We start from the raw sequence: 5000 nt of genomic DNA on the forward strand, positions 1-5000 counted from the left end.
GCAACAAAGTCGACTCCTTTAACGAAGGGTTCTCCAAAGAGGACCCCTCACCCTCCACACCCGATCCAAATATCCAAATACACGATCCACATGCCAGACTATGGACCGTTCGGATTTCCAAAGGGGATTTGTTCAGCGACAATGTTGCTCACGGCCATACTACCCTGAAAACGCCCGATCTCGTCTGATCTCGGAAGCTAAGCAGGGTTGGGCCTGGTTAGTACCTGGATGGGAGACCGCTTGGGAATACCAGGTGCTGTAAGCAGCTTGTCAAAACCATTTTCGACATTTCATGGATGTTCATCTCCTTTTGACCTCCTAAATCATGAAAGACTTCCCTCCTCTGCACATCTCACAACATTTTATTGAAGCTCTCCTTCTGATAATCTTCATTCCCGTAGTTGTAGAAGTAATAAAGCAAAAGAAGAGCAAGCGGCAACAAAGTCGACTCCTTTAACGAAGGGTTCTCCAAAGAGGACCCCTCACCCTCCACACCCGATCCAAATATCCAAATACACGATCCACATGCCAGACTATGGACCGTTCGGATTTCCAAAGGGGATTTGTTCAGCGAAAATGTTGCTCACGGCCATACTTACCCTGAAAACGCCCGATCTCGTCTGATCTCGGAAGCTAAGCAGGGTTGGGCCTGGTTAGTACCTGGATGGGAGACCGCTTGGGAATACCAGGTGCTGTAAGCATCTTGTCAAAACCATTTTCGACATTTCATGGATGTTCATCTCCTTTTGACCTCCTAAATCATGAAAGACTTCCCTCCTCTGCACATCTCACAACATTTTATTGAAGCTCTCCTTCTGATAATCTTCATTCCCGTAGTTGTAGAAGTAATAAAGCAAAAGAAGAGCAAGCGGCAACAAAGTCGACTCCTTTAACGAAGGGTTCTCCAAAGAGGACCCCTCACCCTCCACACCCGATCCAAATATCCAAATACACGATCCACATGCAAGACTATGGACCGTTCGGATTTCCAAAGGGGATTTGTTCAGCGACAATGTTGCTCACGGCCATACTACCCTGAAAACGCCCGATCTCGTCTGATCTCGGAAGCTAAGCAGGTTTGGGCCTGGTTAGTACCTGGATGGGAGACCGCTTGGGAATACCAGGTGCTGTAAGCATCTTGTCAAAACCATTTTCGACATTTCATGGATGTTCATCTCCTTTTGACCTCCTAAATCATGAAAGACTTCCCTCCTCTGCACATCTCACAACATTTTATTGAAGCTCTCCTTCTGATAATCTTCATTCCCGTAGTTGTAGAAGTAATAAAGCAAAAGAAGAGCAAGCGGCAACAAAGTCGACTCCTTTAACGAAGGGTTCTCCAAAGAGGACCCCTCACCCTCCACACCCGATCCAAATATCCAAATACACGATCCACATGCAAGACTATGGACCGTTCGGATTTCCAAAGGGGATTTGTTCAGCGACAATGTTGCTCACGGCCATACTACCCTGAAAACGCCCGATCTCGTCTGCTCCCGGGAGCTAAGCAGGGTTGGGCCTGCTTAGTACCTGGATGGGAGACCGCTTGGGAATACCAGGTGCTGTAAGCATCTTGTCAAAACCATTTTCGACATTTCATGGATGTTCATCTCCTTTTGACCTCCTAAATCATGAAAGACTTCCCTCCTCTGCACATCTCACAACATTTTATTGAAGCTCTCCTTCTGATAATCTTCATTCCCGTGGTTGTAGAAGTAATAAAGCAAAAGAAGAGCAAGCGGCAACAAAGTCGACTCCTTTAACGAAGGGTTCTCCAAAGAGGACCCCTCACCCTCCACACCCGATCCAAATATCCAAATACACGATCCACATGCAAGACTATGGACCGTTCGGATTTCCAAAGGGGATTTGTTCAGCGAAAATGTTGCTCACGGCCATACTACCCTGAAAACGCCCGATCTCGTCTGATCTCGGAAGCTAAGCAGGGTTGGGCCTGGTTAGTACCTGGATGGGAGACCGCTTGGGAATACCAGGTGCTGTAAGCATCTTGTCATAACCATTTTCGACATTTCATGGATGTTCATCTCCTTTTGACCTCCTAAATCATGAAAGACTTCCCTCCTCTGCACATCTCACAACATTTTATTGAAGCTCTCCTTCTGATAATCTTCATTCCCGTAGTTGTAGAAGTAATAAAGCAAAAGAAGAGCATGCGGCAACAAAGTCGACTCCTTTAACGAAGGGTTCTCCAAAGAGGACCCCTCACCCTCCACACCCGATCCAAATATCCAAATACACGATCCACATGCAAGACTATGGACCGTTCGGATTTCCAAAGGGGATTTGTTCAGCGGCATTGTTGCTCACGGCCATACTACCCTGAAAACGCCCGATCTCGTCTGATCTCGGAAGCTAAGCAGGGTTGGGCCTGGTTAGTACCTGGATGGGAGACCGCTTGGGAATACCAGGTGCTGTAAGCATCTTGTCAAAACCATTTTCGACATTTCATGGATGTTCATCTCCTTTTGACCTCCTAAATCATGAAAGACTTCCCTCCTCTGCACATCTCACAACATTTTATTGAAGCTCTCCTTCTGATAATCTTCATTCCCGTAGTTGTAGAAGTAATAAAGCAAAAGAGGAGCAAGCGGCAACAAAGTCGACTCCTTTAACGAAGGGTTCTCCAAAGAGGACCCCTCACCCTCCACACCCGATCCAAATATCCAAATACAAGATCCACATGCAAGACTATGGACCGTTCGGATTTCCAAAGGGGATTTGTTCAGCGACAATGTTGCTCACGGCCATACTACCCTGAAAACGCCCGATCTCGTCTGATCTCGGAAGCTAAGCAGGTTTGGGCCTGGTTATTACCTGGATGGGAGACCGCTTGGGAATACCAGGTGCTGTAAGCATCTTGTCAAAACCATTTTCGATATTTCATGGATGTTCATCTCCTTTTGACCTCCTAAATCATGAAAGACTTCCCTCCTCTGCACATCTCACAACATTTTATTGAAGCTCTCCTTCTGATAATCTTCATTCCCGTAGTTGTAGAAGTAATAAAGCAAAAGAAGAGCAAGCGGCAACAAAGTCGACTCCTTTAACGAAGGGTTCTCCAAAGAGGACCCCTCACCCTCCACACCCGATCCAAATATCCAAATACACGATCCACATGCAAGACTATGGACCGTTCGGATTTCCAAAGGGGATTTGTTCAGCGGCAATGTTGCTCACGGCCATACTACCCTGAAAACGCCCGATCTCGTCTGATCTCGGAAGCTAAGAAGGGTTGGGCCTGGTTAGTACCTGGATGGGAGACCGCTTGGGAATACCAGGTGCTGTAAGCATCTTGTCAAAACCATTTTCGACATTTTATGGATGTTCATCTCCTTTTGACCTCCTAAATCATGAAAGACTTCCCTCCTCTGCACATCTCACAACATTTTATTGAAGCTCTCCTTCTGATAATCTTCATTCCCGTAGTTGTAGAAGTAATAAAGCAAAAGAAGAGCAAGCGGCAACAAAGTCGACTCCTTTAACGAAGGGTTCTCCAAAGAGGACCCCTCACCCTCCACACCCGATCCAAATATCCAAATACACGATCCACATGCAAGACTATGGACCGTTCGGATTTCCAAAGGGGATTTGTTCAGCGACAATGTTGCTCACGGCCATACTACCCTGAAAACGCCCGATCTCGTCTGATCTCGGAAGCTAAGAAGGGTTGGGCCTGGTTAGTACCTGGATGGGAGACCGCTTGGGAATACCAGGTGCTGTAAGCATCTTGTCAAAACCATTTTCGACATTTTATGGATGTTCATCTCCTTTTGACCTCCTAAATCATGAAAGACTTCCCTCCTCTGCACATCTCACAACATTTTATTGAAGCTCTCCTTCTGATAATCTTCATTCCCGTAGTTGTAGAAGTAATAAAGCAAAAGAAGAGCAAGCGGCAACAAAGTCGACTCCTTTAACGAAGGGTTCTCCAAAGAGGACCCCTCACCCTCCACACCCGATCCAAATATCCAAATACACGATCCACATGCAAGACTATGGACCGTTCGGATTTCCAAAGGGGATTTGTTCAGCGACAATGTTGCTCACGGCCATACTACCCTGAAAACGCCCGATCTCGTCTGATCTCGGAAGCTAAGCAGGGTTGGGCCTGGTTAGTACCTGGATGGGAGACCGCTTGGGAATACCAGGTGCTGTAAGCATCTTGTCAAAACCATTTTCGACATTTCATGGATGTTCATCTCCTTTTGACCTCCTAAATCATGAAAGACTTCCCTCCTCTGCACATCTCACAACATTTTATTGAAGCTCTCCTTCTGATAATCTTCATTCCCGTAGTTGTAGAAGTAATAAAGCAAAAGAAGAGCAAGCGTCAACAAAGTCGACTCCTTTAACGAAGGGTTCTCCAAAGAGGACCCCTCACCCTCCACACCCGATCCAAATATCCAAATACACGATCCACATGCAAGACTATGGACCGTTCGGATTTCCAAAGGGGATTTGTTCAGTGACAATGTTGCTCACGGCCATACTACCCTGAAAACGCCCGATCTCGTCTGATCTCGGAAGCTATGCAGGGTTGGGCCTGGTTAGTACCTGGATGGGAGACCGCTTGGGAATACCAGGTGCTGTAAGCATCTTGTCAAAACCATTTTCGACATTTCATGGATGTTCATCTCCTTTTGACCTCCTAAATCATGAAAGACTTCCCTCCTCTGCACATCTCACAACATTTTATTGAAGCTCTCCTTCTGATAATCTTCATTCCCGTAGTTGTAGAAGTAATAAAGCAAAAGAAGAGCAAGCGGCAACAAAGTCGACTCCTTTAACGAAAGGTTCTCCAAAGAAGACCCCTCACCCTCCACACCCGATCCAAATACACGATCCACATGCAAGAATATGGACCGTTCGGATTTCCAAAGGGGATTTGTTCAGTGACAATGTTGCTCACGGCCATACTACCCTGAAAACGCCCGATCTCGTCTGATCTCGGAAGCTATGCAGGGTTGGGCCTGGTTAGT

At 46.5% G+C, this 5000-nt stretch overlaps 11 non-coding genes and 1 pseudogene across 11 annotated transcripts in view; all 12 read left to right on the forward strand.

The window, feature by feature from the left end:
* The first annotated feature begins 146 nt into the window (after window positions 1–146).
* On the forward strand, window positions 147–265 carry LOC144069876 (5S ribosomal RNA). The gene has a single exon (XR_013298827.1). It is a non-coding gene; the product is annotated as a 5S ribosomal RNA (ribosomal RNA).
* Window positions 266–581: 316 nt separating this feature from the next.
* Window positions 582–701, forward strand: LOC144070200 (5S ribosomal RNA). Its single transcript, XR_013299137.1, has one exon. It is a non-coding gene; the product is annotated as a 5S ribosomal RNA (ribosomal RNA).
* A 316-nt stretch (window positions 702–1017) lies between these two features.
* Window positions 1018–1136, forward strand: LOC144070157 (5S ribosomal RNA). The gene has a single exon (XR_013299097.1). It is a non-coding gene; the product is annotated as a 5S ribosomal RNA (ribosomal RNA).
* Window positions 1137–1452: 316 nt separating this feature from the next.
* On the forward strand, window positions 1453–1571 carry LOC144069732 (5S ribosomal RNA; annotated as a pseudogene).
* A 316-nt stretch (window positions 1572–1887) lies between these two features.
* On the forward strand, window positions 1888–2006 carry LOC144069877 (5S ribosomal RNA). The gene has a single exon (XR_013298828.1). It is a non-coding gene; the product is annotated as a 5S ribosomal RNA (ribosomal RNA).
* A 316-nt stretch (window positions 2007–2322) lies between these two features.
* LOC144069878 (5S ribosomal RNA) lies at window positions 2323–2441 on the forward strand. The gene has a single exon (XR_013298829.1). It is a non-coding gene; the product is annotated as a 5S ribosomal RNA (ribosomal RNA).
* Window positions 2442–2757: 316 nt separating this feature from the next.
* Window positions 2758–2876, forward strand: LOC144069517 (5S ribosomal RNA). The gene has a single exon (XR_013298575.1). It is a non-coding gene; the product is annotated as a 5S ribosomal RNA (ribosomal RNA).
* A 316-nt stretch (window positions 2877–3192) lies between these two features.
* On the forward strand, window positions 3193–3311 carry LOC144070114 (5S ribosomal RNA). Its single transcript, XR_013299056.1, has one exon. It is a non-coding gene; the product is annotated as a 5S ribosomal RNA (ribosomal RNA).
* Window positions 3312–3627: 316 nt separating this feature from the next.
* LOC144070115 (5S ribosomal RNA) lies at window positions 3628–3746 on the forward strand. The gene has a single exon (XR_013299057.1). It is a non-coding gene; the product is annotated as a 5S ribosomal RNA (ribosomal RNA).
* Window positions 3747–4062: 316 nt separating this feature from the next.
* LOC144069879 (5S ribosomal RNA) lies at window positions 4063–4181 on the forward strand. The gene has a single exon (XR_013298830.1). It is a non-coding gene; the product is annotated as a 5S ribosomal RNA (ribosomal RNA).
* Window positions 4182–4497: 316 nt separating this feature from the next.
* LOC144070176 (5S ribosomal RNA) lies at window positions 4498–4616 on the forward strand. The gene has a single exon (XR_013299114.1). It is a non-coding gene; the product is annotated as a 5S ribosomal RNA (ribosomal RNA).
* Window positions 4617–4924: 308 nt separating this feature from the next.
* LOC144070177 (5S ribosomal RNA) overlaps window positions 4925–5000 on the forward strand; it is a 119-nt gene continuing 43 nt past the window's right edge. The window contains exon 1 of the ribosomal RNA XR_013299115.1: window positions 4925–5000. This exon is cut by the window's right edge and continues 43 nt beyond it. This is a non-coding gene — a ribosomal RNA (5S ribosomal RNA).

The sequence above is a fragment of the Stigmatopora argus genome, chromosome 24 (genome assembly GCF_051989625.1).
Source record: "Stigmatopora argus isolate UIUO_Sarg chromosome 24, RoL_Sarg_1.0, whole genome shotgun sequence".
NCBI classification, from domain to species: domain Eukaryota; kingdom Metazoa; phylum Chordata; class Actinopteri; order Syngnathiformes; family Syngnathidae; genus Stigmatopora; species Stigmatopora argus.